General features: G+C 39.7%; 1 long non-coding RNA gene across 1 annotated transcript in view; it reads left to right on the forward strand.

The window, feature by feature from the left end:
- Positions 1-16,873, forward strand: part of LOC127049808 (uncharacterized) — a 39,051-nt gene extending 22,178 nt beyond the window's left edge. Inside the window, exons 3-5 of the long non-coding RNA XR_007774065.1 lie at positions 7,261-7,327; positions 14,067-14,197; positions 16,274-16,873. This is a non-coding gene — a long non-coding RNA (uncharacterized LOC127049808). The remainder of the gene's footprint in view (positions 1-7,260; positions 7,328-14,066; positions 14,198-16,273) is intronic.
- Positions 16,874-17,357: the final 484 nt, after the last annotated feature.

Here is a 17,357-nt window from a genome sequence, read left to right on the forward strand (position 1 = left end):
ATCCTGACACTGCCCAGGGAACCTGCTATTCCTTTGTTTACAGATGGATCTGTGATAACCTGACAGCTCAAATGGAAGGTCACCCATGAGGACAAGCAGGGGGTTCTTTTCCATCATCTCTGAATCCTGGAAGTGGCTTTTTTGACCACCCTCAGTATCCGGGCTTTCAATTAAATCCTACTTTTCCTGATGACAGAGGTATGTGGAATGTGATCAGGAGACATTCTGGTAATTTGTCTTGTATTACAAGCAGGGGAGGGGTGCCAGGGTGAAAAACCCTCCTCATGGGCGTCCTGAGAGTATTCTCTCTGGATAGAAACAATGGTAACCACTGAAGTTTTACAAATATTTTAAATGTAGGGTTTTATTTAAAAAAAGTAGACTCAACCCTTTGTGCTGGACTATGCCCATGTACCTGCCACAACAGGTGTAAACAATTTTGAACACCAAGGGGAGTTTTGCCAATACCTTTGATGGAGCCAGAGCTTCACTCTAAGTTTCCAATTTCTTGCAGAACAGTGTTGCTGTTTCCTTCTCATGAAAGCACAGTCCTCTCAAACGGAATTAGCAAAATACTGGAAATCACACACTGGCCTAACTAACAGAGGCCAAACCCTGCAGTCTTGCAGGGATGGAGTCCCATAGCAACAGTCCCCCTGGATCAGACCACTCAGTGGCTTATCTAGTCCAGTATCCTGCTTCCAACCGTGGCCAGAGTGAGCTACTTCACAGAAAGGGGCAAGAAAACCTTCAGTAGGCGGTTATGCAATACCTTGTTTGTAAGGCAGTTTCTTCCTAATGCCCAATACTTAGAGGTTGGCTTATGCCCTGAAGCATGAGGGTTTCCAACCTTTCCAGAACTCTTGTCTTGTTAAAAGTCTTTAGAGTACAACTAGACAATTTTATGGATAACAAGCATATCCAATCCTTTTTGGAACCTTGCTAAGCTGTGGGTTTCAATTGTATCTTGTGGCAAAGAGTTACACAGGCTAATAGTATGTTGTGTGAATAAGGTATTTCCTTCTATGAGTTTTAATTTTTTTGTCCTTCAATACTTAAAAAAAATATTTAGGCAATTCAGCTTGTGAAAAGTACCCATGATTACTCTGTTTAATAACCAGCTGACTCTTGTCTTTGACATTTGCTTGCACATACTTTGTTCTTTTTTTCCCAGCACACATACAAAGCACACCATCTGTGAATGTGTGCTCTAGTCCAAAGGATAGCCCCCCCTAAACATTCACTTGACACAGTTTTATTGAGTCATGGCTGGTTTCATATTTCTTTTGCCTGCATTGCATTTAGCGTACCATGACCTAAGGGCAACTGCCCTCCGAAGTCTGCTCTTTTCAGCTGAGGCATCTGTACCCAATGAAGAGGAATGGTAGCAGTAGTATCAATGACAAAAGGAAGCACTCAGGCAAAAGGGAGAATTATAGCTTCGAGAGCAGCATGAATATCATCAAGAGGTCACAAATCTGAGAGGGCAAGTTTAAGTCAGCAGCAGAATTTCATTATTGCTGGGCACCTCTCAACAATTCTGCATGCAACTGGCCTCAGAAGAGATGCTGCAGCAGAATGTATGGCTAATTTGACTTAAATAAATAAGCAAACAGGAACTGAATAATCTTGGGAAGACAAAAACTGAGGAACAGGTTGTCCCCATGAAGGCTGTGCTGTGGATGAAACTATTATAAAATCTGGAAAGCCTGATTCTTTAGGGAGCTTCTTTTTGATTACTGTGATATAGATGAGTTTACACTCCATATACAAAGAGCAAAACATGCACTGTACTTTCAGCATAAGATGACTTTTATTTTGAGTTAAATAAACAAAAAACACAAGAGAACAAATGCAACATCTCCTAGAGAGAGCACAGTGTGTGTGTGTGTGTTCTGTTATATTCTGCAGCAACTCTGAAAACAACACAGCTACTGAATTCTTCTGACAGGGAGAATGGTTAGAAATTTACATGTGCTGTATCCAGAAAAACAAAAAGACTTACAGTTACTTAGCTACATAGTCCACAATGAGGGTGCTTCAGAGGTATGTGGGAGTGAAATCTGTGGATCTCAACTCTTCATCCTCAAAGTTAATTTTATATATGTGAAAACTTTGGTTCTCAAAAATTTAATGTTTCACAAAATGTTGAGGATGTTACTTATCAGCTGTGAGACAAAGTGGGTAAGGTAATATCTTTTATTGGACCAACTTCTGTTGATGGAAGGTACAAGTTTGTGAGCTACAAAGATCTTTAGGTCTGGGGAAGAAAATCAAAGTGTCTGAGCTAAATACAGATTAGGTCAGATGGTTAATTTTGCCCCTTATGATTAACAATGTTAATTTCAAATTTAACAATCTGTCCCAATTTGTATTTAGCTCAGACACTGTGTATTTCTCCTCCAGATCTGAAGAAGAGCTATGTAGCTCAAAATCTTGTACCTGCCCAACAGAGGTTGATCCAATGGAAGATACTGCCTTACCTACCTTGTCTCTCATATCCTGGGACCAAAACAGCTACAACAACACTGCAAACGGACCTGCTGTATCACTTCCTCTCCAGATAGCTTGTTTCCGCTTCCATTTTTATTCAGCTAGACTGTAAGCTCTTCATGGCTGTGACCATCTCTTATTATGCATTTGTACAGTGCCTAGGACAAAGAGGCCCCAGTCTTGGTGGAGAACTGTAATACCATAATATAAATACTACTGCTGCTCCTGTCAATACACTAATGTGCAACACATCACTATATCTACAAAAAACTTGACAATACTTGGGTAGCTGGTTGTGAGGTGACCACCGCATTGTAAACCTATCAGTAATATCACTGTTGCCTTGCGCTTCCTTCATCTGTTTGTTGTATCCACTTTTGGTTTATAATTAGATTGTAAGCACTTTGGAGTAGGCCCCATATTTTGTCATGTGTGCATACTGTGCCTAGCACAGTGGGACCCTGATACTTGATTGAGGCCTCTAGGTGCTACTGAAATACAAATAATAATAAGAATGCTCTATCATCCTCTAACTTAGATGCAGGATGACTCATGTCACTTGCCTACAGGACTTGAGTGGCACAGCAAATATTGCCATGATTGGAGCAACTCAAGCAGTTGCATCCACCCATCACATCTCTACATCTTCTTAAAACATAAATAGACTTTGAACTTAGTGTAATCTTCTGCCTACCCTGAGGATTTAGGATCTAATGATAAAGAATTTGAATGCACTTAACCCACTTCTTTTAAAAAGGTCATCAAAACAAAAGATGAAGCTTTGATTTGGATAGAGTTTCCTTGAGTTTGGGTTGGACAGGTTTCATTTATGATAATACAACATAAAAATAAAAGCAGGCCACCAGATTAGAGCACCATCCACACAAAGATTACTTATGAACACTGTGTATGTACTTTTTTTTAAGCACTATTTCCACATTGTCTAAGCTTAGGTGATATGTACTTAAAACCTAGTATTCTGGATTACTACAATAGTAATAAAGAAATATTTTATTGGGAAAAATCTTGCGAACCTACAAAAATAACTTTGCTAGCATTAGATTTGATAGTGTTTCCTCTGATAAAATGTCATTGGCTTAACCTGTCTTTCTTCTGTTTAATCACTTTCAGAGGTTCATTAGACCAAGAGGAAATAAACTTTAAAACTCAAACCACATGCCACATTTCAAAGAACAAAAAAGTTACAGACTGTGTTTCCACTTGCAATGTCAAGAGGTATTTCAGTTTAAAAAAAGTTAAAAAGGTGTTGGAAATGCCCTTTTCAAATGGAAAAATGCATGTGATCTCAAGGGTTTGGAGCCTATTAACCTATTTGGAGCCTATAATGGGATTTTTCAAGGATAACATAATAGTGAATTCATATCTTTTAAGGACTTATATTTCATTTTATTAATAATAAGCATCATTATAGTTAAGATTTCCCAAAATAAACATGAACTGTATAAATGAATAAAATAATATGGAACTCTTACAAAATGATAGAAGTAGATAGACAGATACCTTGCATTAAAGTCTTATAGTCAGGACCGGCTCCAGGCATTAGCGAAAGAAGCTGGTGCTTGGGGCGGCCAATGGAAAGGGGTGGCACATCCGGGTCTTCGGCAGCAATTCGGGGGAGGGTCCCTTAGTCCCTCTTGGAGCGAAGAACCCATCGCCAAATTGCCTCTGAAAAGTGAAAGTGGCTTGGTGGAGCTGCTGCTGAAGTGCCGCCGATCACGGCTTTATCTTTTTTTTTTCCCTACTTCGCCACTTTGGGCGGCAAAAAAGCCGGAGCTGTCCCTTCTCATAGTTCCCTGAATTCACATATTTGAGCAAAACTACATATGTTATGGAAGCATACAGTAAAAAAACAGCATCAACAATATGAGTACATATGAGCCATCCTCCCCATTGCAAAACTATACACAAAAACTCACTAAAAACATTTGAAAAATACATACAAAAATAGTGGTGCAATAGATTCAGAGGTTGTTTCGATGAGTATCTAAAACACTGAATTCATGTCTGAGCTCCTCATGACTTGGAAGTGTCCAGGAGGCTCTGCAGCTCTACCATTGCCTCCCCACCTTCAACAATCCTTCCCCCCAAATAATCCTAATCTTCTCTATGTGTATTTGGACAACATCTATGTATTTGTGCAGCACTTAATAAAATGTCTTCAGGAGCTACTGCAATACAACGGAGGAGATTGCAGGTCTTACTAGCCACACTGGTGCATTTAGGGACAGGCAGCAGGGCTATACAACTTTCTGCCGTGTTCCAAGATCATAAACCCTTCCCCTGCACACTCATAAGACTCCTAGGACTTTAAACTTCTCTCACATTACAAGACTGTATAGCCACATACCCTCAGGACCTTTCCTGGCTCTTCAAAGCCCCACTTCCTTCACCTCCAGATAAGCTCATGACTTCTCCTGGATCTTTCCATTTGTAGGCCCCTGACCTTTCCCAGCCACATTGGCCCTATGTTCTGGGACTCTTTTCCCCTGACAAGTCAGCCAACCTTGCCCAGGTTTTAGCTTTCCTTTTGCAGCACCATGTTTTATGTTTCCTTTCAGGTAGTGACAAAACCCAATCATGTTTACCTTATGAGACCTGGCAAACCATAGACCTGGGTAGTCATTTATACTCTCAGTTTGTAGTCTATTAAAATTTGGATTCTAATACAAGAGTTCCCAATACTTTATGCTGTAGTTCTAGCAATTTAGGTCCCAGTCCTGGAGACACTCACACACATACTTAGGTTAAAACCAGAAGTCGTCCCCATAGACTTTACCTGTACAAGTTTGCAGGATCCAGCCCTTTGACATTAATGATTTGCTTTCCAACTGATAAATAATAACATCATAATGACAGCACCCAAAGATTCCAATCTAGATCTCAGTGTCATTTTTTTGGATACTGTGCAAACATATTGGAAGACATTGTCCATATCCCAAAGAGTTTCTAATGTAATTTAAGACAAGACACAACAAGTGTATGTAACAAACAATAGAAGAGGAAGGAGAATGAGGGTATCACTGACAGGCTCACTTAGTTTCTCTTTTTAATGCTAAATATAAGATCTAAATAAACATACAGAATAATAAGGTAGATGAAAGCATTCCTGACTGGCCATTAACATAGCCATCTTCAGTTGGCACTTTCACAAAGGCATCACATAGATCAGGATAGATTATTCCTGTTCAACATAGTGTAGTAGAAGAGTGTCACACATACTCTCTACATTTTCAAAATGTGCCATGGGATTTTGCTTGCAACTGCCATTAAATTAAATTCAAAGGGATGTACTTAGCTAAAATCCTCATGCACTACTTTGAATATTTTGCCCCTTAGTAAACCTTCAAGACACAATTTAGATAGCAGTCTGAGGGGTGAAGCGGAAGGCAGGCCCATTCCTCAAGATACATCACTGTGGTGTTCAGTAGGGCAGGCACCTCTTCATATACAAGGCAGAGTGTCAATAGAAGCATGTTACTATGCCACATTACACAGGAGATCTAAGAGGTTTAGTGCCCTAGAATGTTTGGCATCCCTTTTAAGCCTGTAGATCCAAAAAATGTTCTAAATCCCCTTTGTTTATTTAAATAGATGTTGGCAGGATAATTAAATGCCCCTTCAAACATCCTGTTTGAAATATTAAACAGTAATTAGCTTGCTCAACTTTTTGCTTTTGTAAGAAAGGAGCCACTTGACTGCCTGCTTTCGTTTGCCTGAACACAGATGGAAAGGCATTTCTGTTCTGTTCACACATTTTTTTCCCATGAGAAAGTAAGCATTGTTGTTTGAAGCAAGGTATTTCTCCCAACTTACACACACAGCCAGTGCTTGTTTCAGAAAGATGTTGACTAATTTGAGCAACCTCTCCAAGCGACTCTCCAAACAGAAATGTCTTTCATAAGTTTCCGGGTCAGCAGCCCTCAGTAACCCAGAATGACTATTCTAGGACTGGAGATACTAAAATAGCTCAGAATCAGTTTCTATATCACACTGTTGCCTTGAGCACAGTATTCAGAAACCTCCCTGCACATTAAAATCTCTCTCCATGAAACAACTTACACAAAAGGATGTCTCTTCCCATATGGCGTCTCTTCGGTTTGTTGATTTTCTGTAATTTGATCACTTGACTTACAGCAATGTCTATTTTTACCTCTAGCTTGGAGTTTTAAATGGTCAATTGTAATTGTGCACATGGAAGGCCATTTCTCCTGCCCAGTCCATTTGTATCTCAGCAGAAGCTGAAGTGCAGCCACTAGAGCCTCATGAAGTACCTCTATTGTGTGGAGCTATTTGTGAAGGGAAAATGGTATCAAATCTCTTTTCAAAATTTGTATTCAACTCCACTATCCCCAAATTTGGTTTTTCTATCTATAAGACAAGCCGAAGCACTGGAGAAACAAAAATATACTGATGGCGCTTCAAACTCATCTCCTCTAATGATTTTGGGCCCAGTTCAATGCCCTTTGAAGTCAATGGGAGTCTTTCCATTGATTTCAATGGGCTTTTGATCAAGCCCTCAACATACCCAGATACACAGTATTATTATTAGGCTAAAACTGCTTCACAAATGTTTTCAAGTGGACATAGTTCTTGTCTACGGAGGTGCTGTGGTTAGAAAGGGCATACAAGTATGAGTGGGAAAGTGGTCTCCCTTTTCAAATTAAGATAAAGCTAGTTCATAAAACAAACATTTCTGACTTTCCCCTAATCTCCTTTCCTCACTGTTTCCTTTTCCTTTACTTGCAGAACTAATTGGGTGAAATCCTGGCCCCACTGGAGTCAATGGGAGTTTTGCTGTTGCCTTCAAAATAGAGTCAGATTTTCATTTACCATGTATACTAGAGTGATAGAAACAAACATATACACTGTTATTGAAAAGGATTATTAAGTGGTTTGGTTTCCTAAGTATATTTTTTCTAAAACATTTGCCAAAACTCGCTGCTTGCAACTACTGAAGCAGTTCAGTGAGGCTATTTCACCTGGACAGTTTGTGGATAGTTTGGAACAGGTAATTTAAATTAATATATGCCCAGAACATGTTTCAGGCAAAGTACTCTAAGGGTGGGGTCGTCAAAAGCACCCAAGTGATATAGGAGCACAGTTCCAATGACTGTCAATAGAACTTCTGTTCAATAATCACCTACATGCATTTGAAATCCCAGCCTAGATGCTTGAGAGCATAATTAATAAGTCAGACAATTTGAAATATTTTCCCCAGTATTGGAGAATTGGTAGTTGTTGTGGGAAACACATTTTGGAAAAATAGTTTTAATATAAAAATTATTACGTCAACTGTATCTATCAAAGGAAAAGCTTTTAACTTGCATGTGCTATGGTAATAAAAGGCATTTCCTTGTATTTGATATATGTGAAAGTTATTTAAATTCTTTTCCTTAATGCTTCGCAAGTGAGAACTAGTGAATGCTATTCCTAGTTTTCCGAATTTCTTTTATATGTTGGCTTGACTGTATACTAGCCACTTTGCCTACATTGGTCATGCCAGTGTACTGTCATGATAAGTTTTGACATGGTAAAAGTTAACTTTGATTGTGGACATGGTCTTGAGAGAACGCTGCTTCAATATAGAGAACTAGTTATGCAAATTGTAATGTAATGAGTGAGGTCTTAAGGGGCACCCTTAAATATAAGCTCATGACTACTCAACTTGGATATTAAACAGAGCTAGTCTAATACCATTCCACTTCCCCTATCTTCGGTGTGATATGCTGGCACTTTTAATCCATCTCAGAGGTGTCTGTAGTTCAGTGGTACATGCCCTGTCCATTGTCCCTTCTTCAGCAGCACTCCCACTCAGCTCAGTGGGAGTTTAGCTTCATCACGCTACAAACTTGGGCCATAAGTTCAGTGCTATCCTTTGGGATAAAAGGACCTACAGAAACACAACCTATTATAGTGTAGTAATTTAGAATGTGTGGTCTTGGTTCCCAAAACTGTTAATTGATCACATCCGGGCTACCTTAAAGAGTATGGGTGAAATCCTGGCTCTACTGAGGCCAATGGGAGTTTTGGTCATTGACTTAACAGGGCCAAGATTTCACTCCATATTTCCATCTCCTTGGACAAAGTGCTCAAGAGGCAGCTTCAAGCCAAGGGGTTCTGACAGTGGAACAAACTTCTAGAGGAAAGTAGACTACTCTGGTGTCTGATCACCCTGCAATATCTTCCTCTTTCATAAAGTTTCTCCATCAGAACCAGAATGATGTTTATAACAACTGCATCCCACCTGCCTAAAAAGCCTACCCCAACCAGAACTTACCATTGATAACCAGAGAAGAGAGGCAAGTTGAAGACATCATGCAGTCCACTGGGGACCTCTTTTAACCAATCTGATATACGTAAGAAGCTTTTAGATATTACAGTGATGAGCACCAGTACAAAACCTTAAGATAGATAGGCATTATTAAGAACATAAGAATGGCCATACTGGGTCAGACCAATAGTCCATCTAGCTCAGGATCCTGTCTTCTGACCGTGGCCGGTGCTAGATGCTTCAGAAGCAGTGAACAATAGTGAGCAATTTACAGAGTGATCCATCCCCTGCCAACCAGTCCCAGCTTTTGGCAGTCAGAGGTTTAGGGACACCCAGAGTATGCGGTTGCATGCCTGATCATGTTGACATTGTGTGAAGAAGTATTTCTTTATGTTTATTTTAAACCCACTGTCTATTAATTTTGTTGCATGACTCCTGATCTGAGTCACTTTCTCCACACCATCCATGATTTTATAGACTTCTATCCTATCCCTTTCAGTCATCTCTTTTCCAATCTGAACAGTCCCAAACTTAAATTATTATTAATTATTATTATTAATTATTATTATTATGCTATTAATTAGTATTATTAGGTCACTGATTATATACACTGCATCTAGAAAGGGTTACACATCTTTTAGGCAAACTGACAGCTTATTTAGCACTTTCCCTATTCATGACTGAAAATGTTGTTTAACAAACTCTTAAAAACTTTTGAAAATTCTTTCCTGTTTTTTTACAAAATTTCACGTGTTTGGAACTGAAACTCTGCAAAGAGGAGGAGAGGTGGGTAAAGTGAAAATGATTCATACTAAATGGTATAGGCACTCTTATGAATGCATAAAGCTCTTTTCTCCATACAAGAAACTGGGTCTAAGTAACACTGGTGTTTCAACAGTTTGCTAATCACTCTGTGACACTTGAGGTGGCTGAAGTCAAGACATCTTGAAATTAAATTAGACACTGTGCAATAATCGCACATTATGTGACTGGAAAAAGCAAATAATGTGAGGACCATTTTTACATAGTCAAATTACAATTAGACTGCATTAGTATTTCAAGATTGTAATTAATAGCGGCTTCTTATACCAGAGAAAAATGAATACCTAGGCATCCCACAGAGCAAAATGAGGACCACATTTTTTTATGTAATTGTTAATGATTTGGAAGAAATTGTGGACAACCAAGTGATAAAATTCATCAGTGACACAAAAATAATACTTTTGCAGGATTTAAGCAATCTGAGGGATTTAAGAGCACAACAGCAGAAGTAATATAATTTAAATAAATGCAGTGCAATGTATCTTGGAGAAAATCCTGCAATCCAAACTCTCATTTATTTAAAAATTAATAAAGAGTGAATATACTTCCATTAATAATAGGGGTCTGGCATGACAAAGACTGCAGAATCTGACCCATATTGACTAGTAAATTAAACTTCTCATTTACCCTGATGGCCTCTGAATTTGTAGGATCTTGCTAGGGAACAGATTTTGAAGGTCAGATGGCTAGCCAAATGATGTTGTGTGTTTCAGAATGTAGCTGTGGTATAATATAGAAAATATTAGTGTGACATCATCTAAAATGGCTATTAAACAAACATTATATAAAACAGTTCCTTGAGGACTATGTTCAATTTTGATGGAATGGAAAGGAAAATAAGTAATGGACTGAAAAAATTCAAGAGAACCACAACAAAATAGCTGTGATGTCAGGAGGTATCAACATGATATTGCAATGACTGGGGCTATACAGACAGAGAAGTATTTTTCATTATTTGACACAGTAAGGGTCTTTCTGGTCATGTTAATGTTTCATAGTTTTTAGGCCAGAAGGGGCCATTAAATCATGTATTCTGTCTCAATACTCAGAAGAATCCTTTCTGCGAGGGACAAGTGGATAGCAGGACAGTGCATTGTCTTCCTGGAGTCAAGATTTGAGATGTCCCTCAAAGATTGGATAGGCTTCTGAAGCCAACAGGCACAGATCCACTGGTGATGGTTCATTTTGCCATGAATGACATTGCATTGAAGGATATCTCACAAACAACAGATGATTTCAGAGAACTCAGAAGCGTGCTGAAAAAGAAAAATGTCCAAGTGATCTTCTCTGAAACCCTTCCTGGCCCACAAATGAAGGAAGACAGAAGATTTTGGAAGTGAACCACTGGCTAGATAAGTGGTATTGGGTGGAAGGTTTTGGTTTTATGGAACATTAGTGCACCTTTATGGAGGTAGAGGGTACAGTTTGGATGTCTTCTACTTCAGTAAGAGAGTAAGCAAGCTCTTTGAAGGCTAGCTAGAGCAGTCAGGAGGGCAATATATGAATAAGAAAAGGGGATAGTAAAACAAGGGGGATATAAGCAATCATTTAGCACAGAATCAAGATGTTGAGAACAAAATTAATCAAGGAACCAAAGGGGAAGAAACTATTTATTTGCCTATAAACCAGTGCTAGGAGCCTGGATAACAAACTAGAGCAGTATTTCCCAAACTTGGGACACCGCTTGTGTAGGGAAAGCCTCTGGTGAGCTGGGCCGGTTTGTTTACCTGCCGTGTCAGCAGGTCCGGCAGACTGTGGTTCCCACTGGCTGTGGTTCACTGCTCCAGGCCAATGGGGGCTCCACTGGCCTGGAGCAGTGAACCATGGCCAGTGGGAACCATGATCGGCCGGACCTGCGGACGCGACAAGTAAACAAACCAGCCTGGCCCGCCAGGGGCTTTCCCTACACAAGCGGCGTTCCAAGTTTGGGAAACATTGAACTAGAGGAATTGGAATTGATCATTTATGAGCAAAAATTTGATGTAGTTGGCATTACTGAAACCTGGTGGGATATTCTGCACAACTGGAATGTTGAAAATCAATGGTTATAACTAGGGCTCCAGGTCTGTGATGGAGGTCATAGAAATTACAGATTCCATGACTTTTGCAGAGACCAGAGTGGCTAACCCCAGGGTCGCTCAAGCAGCTGGCTGTGGGGCCAGCTTCTCTTGTGGCCCACAGATCAGCCACACCAGCCACTGTTCTGACTGCCCCTAGTAGTCGTCCTAGGGAGGCCAGAGCAGCGGCAGTTCCCAGTTGGCCCCAGCTGCCCCTCCCCAGCAGCGGCACCCCTGGACAGCCCCACAGCAGCAGTCCCCCCACCACAACTGCCCAGTGCTTACCCCCTCCCTTGATTTAATCACAGGTATTTTTAGTATAAATCATGGACATGTCACAGGCCATGAATTTTTGCTTATTGCCTGTGACCTGTCCATGACTTTTACTAAAAATATCTGTGACTAAATCGTAGCCTTAGTTATTATCTGTTTAGGAAGCATCAAGTGGGCAAAAGGGAAGAGGGAGTGGCATTCTATGTCAAATATGGCATTACCTGTTTCCCAGTTACTGATAACTTGGAAAAGAATTATCCTGAATTCTTATGGATCAATGACCTAACAGATAAAGCACAAAATGAAGTATTAGTCGGTGTCTGCTACAGAGCACCAAATCACATTAGGCAACAAGATAACTGGCTCCTTATGCACCTACCTCTTACGTTTTGGAAAAAAAGCTGTGTGTTCATGGGATACTTTGAGGGAGATATGCTGGAGGTCTCATGCTGCCGGTACTAAAACATCCCTGGAATGTCTAGATACCATAGATGACAATTTCCTAACACAAAACGTGTTGCAACCAATGCAGTGGAATTCTATATTAGTCCCAGCTTGACAGATAAAGAGGAACTGATCAGAGAATTAAAAATTAATTGTATCTTAGGTGATCATGACTTAATCACATTTCTAGTATGTAAAGTCCAAATCAGTAATATACATTTAGTACTTTAAAAAGGTCAGTTTATAAAGCTGAAAACAACTATGATCCAAGTCATCTGGGAAGAATAATTTAATCATAAAAATGTAAATGATCATCGGGAATTGTTTAAGAACATTGATTAAATGCCCCAAATGCCCAAAATGCCACAATCAAGGATGAAGGCTGCATTGCTTAAAAAAATGGATGAGATTTAGAAGGGAAGTGAAGGCTTCTATAAAAAAAAATAGCAATTGAAAAATGGAAGAAAGGGGAAGTTGATAATAATGAATATAATCAGAAGCTAGGAAATGTTGAAAATTGATAAGGGAAGCAAAGGAACACAAGGCGAAATCTAAGGCCAGTAGAGTTAAGGACAATAATAAAGAGGATTTTTCTAAAGTATATGAGGAACAAAAGAAAAAAAAATCCCAACAATGGTATTGGTCCATTACTGGACAGAAATGCTGGAAGTATAAATAACAATGTAGAAAAGCTGAAGAATGTTTAGTAAATATTTCTGTTCTACATTTGGGAAAAAATAGATTTTGTCTCGTCATATGATGATGATAAAACTCTTTTCATTCCACTTTAGGAGAATGTTAAACAGAAGTTACTAAAGTTAGGCATGTTTAAATCAGCAGTTCCAGAAAACTTGCATTTAAGAGTTTTTAAAAAGCTGGATGAGGAGCAAGCTGGACCATTACTGCTGATTTTAAGTAAATCTTGGAACAATGGGAAAGCACCAGAAGACTGGAAGAAAGTTAATGTGCCAATATTTAAAAAACATAAATAGAAAAACTTGGGTAATTATAGGCCTATCAGGCTGACATCAATCCCAGGAAAAATAATGGAACAGCTCATATGGGACTCGATTAATATAGAATTAAAGGATAATATAATTAAGGCCAATTAACATGAGATTATGGAATCAAGATGCTGTCAAACTAACTTCATATCTTTTTTGATGAGTTTTCAAGTTTGGTTGGTAAAGGTAATGGTGTTGACGTAATATACTTAGACTTCTGCAAGGTGTTTGACTTTGTACCACACAACATTTTGATTACAAATCTAGAACGATATATAATTATCATGGCACATATTAAATGGATTAAAAACTGGGCTTTGTAACCTTTTGTTAAAGAAATTTTTCTTTCATCACATGTACACACCAACTTGTTATTTATTTATTTTGGTGCACAGACCCTGGGTTCAATGATGACAGTTTGTTTTTTATTTTGTAGAAAAAGAAAGCACTGAAAGATTTGCTTTGGGGAAAAAATATACAAAGAGCTATGTGAATTTGGGAAACATACAAGAAGAAAAACTCAACAGAGGTCAAACCTCAGATCTGCTAACAATGACAGCATCCTTTAATTTTCTCCACATTACCTTCTGTGGAAAAGCTGTCAGGGACAGTAATACAGTATCCACCTTTGGGTATCACTACAATGACCAGAGCCAGACTGTATATCTCTATTTGTTTCAGATAAATGAATATTTAGCTATTTCCATGTTCCTAAACACTTACTCACTGGATATCCAAGAACTGGATGGCACAATGGAGGAGATAACGAATGACAGGGATTATGACCTACTGGACAAAACTGAAACTTTGTGGTACGATTCTAAGAACTGCTATGTCAACTATGATGCATGCAATCTAGACAGGAGGACGACAAAGGGAAAAGAAGGTAGATGGGTGACACTATAGGTAAAGCCACTGAGATAACCACTTTCTCTACTAAAAAGTGTAAGTATTTTGAGTAAGGATACAAGAAACAAAAATGAGAGGAACTACAGTGGGTGGTTGTTAAAAGACAACAGCAATGGAAGAGTATAAGAAAATAGGTCCATACCTGTTGGGTAAATACATGCATGCAGTTATTTAGAGGTCAGGAGCTCCACTCTCCTAGACCTTCTATCCAAAGAGAATTTCAGTGAATAAAATTCTATATTCTGTATTGTCCTTGTAAATGATCAGTTTGCTTTGGTTCAGGCAAAATTAAAGATATAGAAATATTACAGTGGTATGCACAAACTAGGGTACTAAGAGCAAATCCAGTAAAATATTTGTGTGTATAGACAGAGGTGAAAGTAAGCCGTTACGGGCCGTTACGAAGGACCGATAAGAAAAGGAGACTGGCTGAGGGAGGGAGAAGCCTGCCCCCTGCATAAGAATAGTTTAATCTCAGCTGTTCCCTGCACAGTTCAGCCCCCAGGGTTAGGAGCAGTTTCTGGCATCCTTGTTAATTTCACTCACAGTAGCTAGGGGGAGTGGGGAGGGTGTGTTTGACCATGGTAGGGGCAGTCCTTGTCTGCCCTCCGGGGTGAGGGGATCTCTCTCCAATACTAATATACACAACAAATATAAGCATTTGGCTGCACAACTTAAATCCAGGGCTAATAAAAGCAGGTGGAAGGGGAAAACTCACTGTCACATTGGTTTCTCATCTCCTCCCTCCCCCCTCCTCCAGCCAGGCTGCTGACAAAGCTCTGCATTCCTCCCCCATTCCAGCAGGGGTTCTCCTCTAGGCTCTAGCTTGCAGTAGGGAGACTGGCTAAAATACCTGCTGCTGTTGCCTGCATAAGAATGGTTTAAACTCAGCTGTTCCCTGCGCAGTTCAGCCCCCAGGGTTAGGAGCCGTTTCTGGCATCCTTGTTAATTTCACTTCCAGTTGTTGTTGAGGGGGGAGGGTGTGTGTGACCATGGCAGGGGCAGTTCTCCTATACACAAAAAACACAATCAAAATCAGGAACCATTTTCCAAGTTCAAATCTATCCCATTCCCTCCCCAGCAGAGGATCATGGTTGTGATGTCCAAACTGCTTGCAGATCCTCTTTGAAATGTTACTGAACCACGCAGAGAACAGTTGAGTTTAAACTGTTTTTATGCAGGAAGCAGGCTTCTCCCTCCCTCAGCCAGTCTCCCTGCTCTTGCTGCAAGCTAGAGGGAAGCCCCTGCAGCTGCTGCTGAGTGCCAGGCAGGGAGAAAGCATGGAGCCTAGCATCGGCAGCCTGGCTGGAGGAGGAGGGAAGACACAGAGAAAAATGTAACAGTGAGTTTTCACTTTTTCAGGCTTATTCTGATAGTAAAATTTTATTACAGACAGTACTGGTAGTAGTAATAGTGGCTTTAATTTCTCTATCTATGTCATGCAATGGGAGGGATCCATGAAGTACGTAGGAGAGGTGGGTTGCTTGCGATTGGACCATATGGGTAAGAAATGTAAATTATTTTCACCCCTGCCCAAACCCCAGGGCTCCCAGCTGCCTCTGCAGCTGGTAGCTCTGAGGATTATTTAAAGGGCCCAGCTCCTAGCTTCAGTCAAATCCCCAAGCCCTTTAAATCCTGATTTAAAAGCCCCGGAATTTAAAGGCCCCACCTCTTCTGATAGAGGCCACACCTCTTCCAGCTGAGGTCCCTCCCCCTCCGCAGGACTCCAGAGTACTGGTAACTCCTTTAAGTTACTTTCACCCCTGGGTAGAGAGAACAGAAAGTTTAAAATTAGATACAAGAAAGTTAAAACCATTGTGATAGCTCATTTCTCTCCAGCATTTCCTTATGGCACACATGGACTATATCCTCCCAAACACTGTCTAACATGTTACAAACACCCACTTATAGAACAGGAAATATCTATTCTATATTTTGGTTTTGTTACAGAGCTGAGTTCATATTTATTTCCTTGATAGGATGGAGTCCTGTTCCTAGAAAGGAGAGAATAAGGCAGAGGGAGCTGTACATCCTGTTGACTCAACTCTGAACCTGCATGCTGCAATCTAGAGAAAACATCTGGATAAAATTACAAACGAGAGCGTTAAGTTACCGAATAACACATCTTCCTGGCAAGTCCACATTCAAACTTTGGCTATACAATTTGTAGATTGAGTAGACATTTTATTATTATTTTATGGGGCAGTTCAAGAAAAAAAGTCAGTCTGCTTGGAATTTTTACAAGAAAATAGCTAATAAAAACATATTAAACTTTTGGCAATGCCAGAAGTTTGTACTGTGTATGGGAGCATGAAGATGTGAGCTACAGCACTGGTTCAGTGCATCAGTCACTGTGATTATAATGTTAATGTCTGAGCGGTAACACTTGGATATGAGTGTCTGGACAGAATTCAGGATCTCAAGAAGAGTTTTTCTGTTTCCCAGTGGCAGCTGCTGTCCAAATCAAACCACTTTTTTTGGGGTAGCAACATTTATATCATACCAGGGTGGAATTAGAATTTTTAAGGCAGGAGAAGTCAGATTCAGTTTAAAATGTATGACTATTCTATCTGCTGAAGGAGGATCACAGATATTTTAAATAAATGTTTATTGTGGTGAATTCTGGTATTGATAAAATCATTTGCATTATTTTTCAGAAATGGCTATGCAAAGAGGTCGTACTGACCTCTTTCATTTACAGTATGACTTGTGATGACAAAAAAATAATTTTCCCACAGATTTCTGCATTCCACTTCAGAAACCCCCTTCCCAAAAAACAACCTTACAAAACACCCAATTCCCATCTGGAAAAAAACAACTCCACAGTATGTTCGTTTATCTAAACCTGTCTTCACCACACAGTGAGAAATCATAATTTTTCAGCGTGTACTATTTACTGTACATTAAAGATAAAAAGCAAAACAAGGAATAACAGAAGTCAGGTCTCCATACCTGAGTATAATGGGGGCCCAATTTCTCAGTTATGCTATATACCTCTCTGGCAGACTTAAAAAGGTACAGAAACCCCCCTTTCCCCCCTGAGGGTACCCCTGCATAAAGCAT

Source organism: Gopherus flavomarginatus, chromosome 4, assembly GCF_025201925.1.
Source record: "Gopherus flavomarginatus isolate rGopFla2 chromosome 4, rGopFla2.mat.asm, whole genome shotgun sequence".
NCBI lineage: Eukaryota > Metazoa > Chordata > Testudines > Testudinidae > Gopherus > Gopherus flavomarginatus.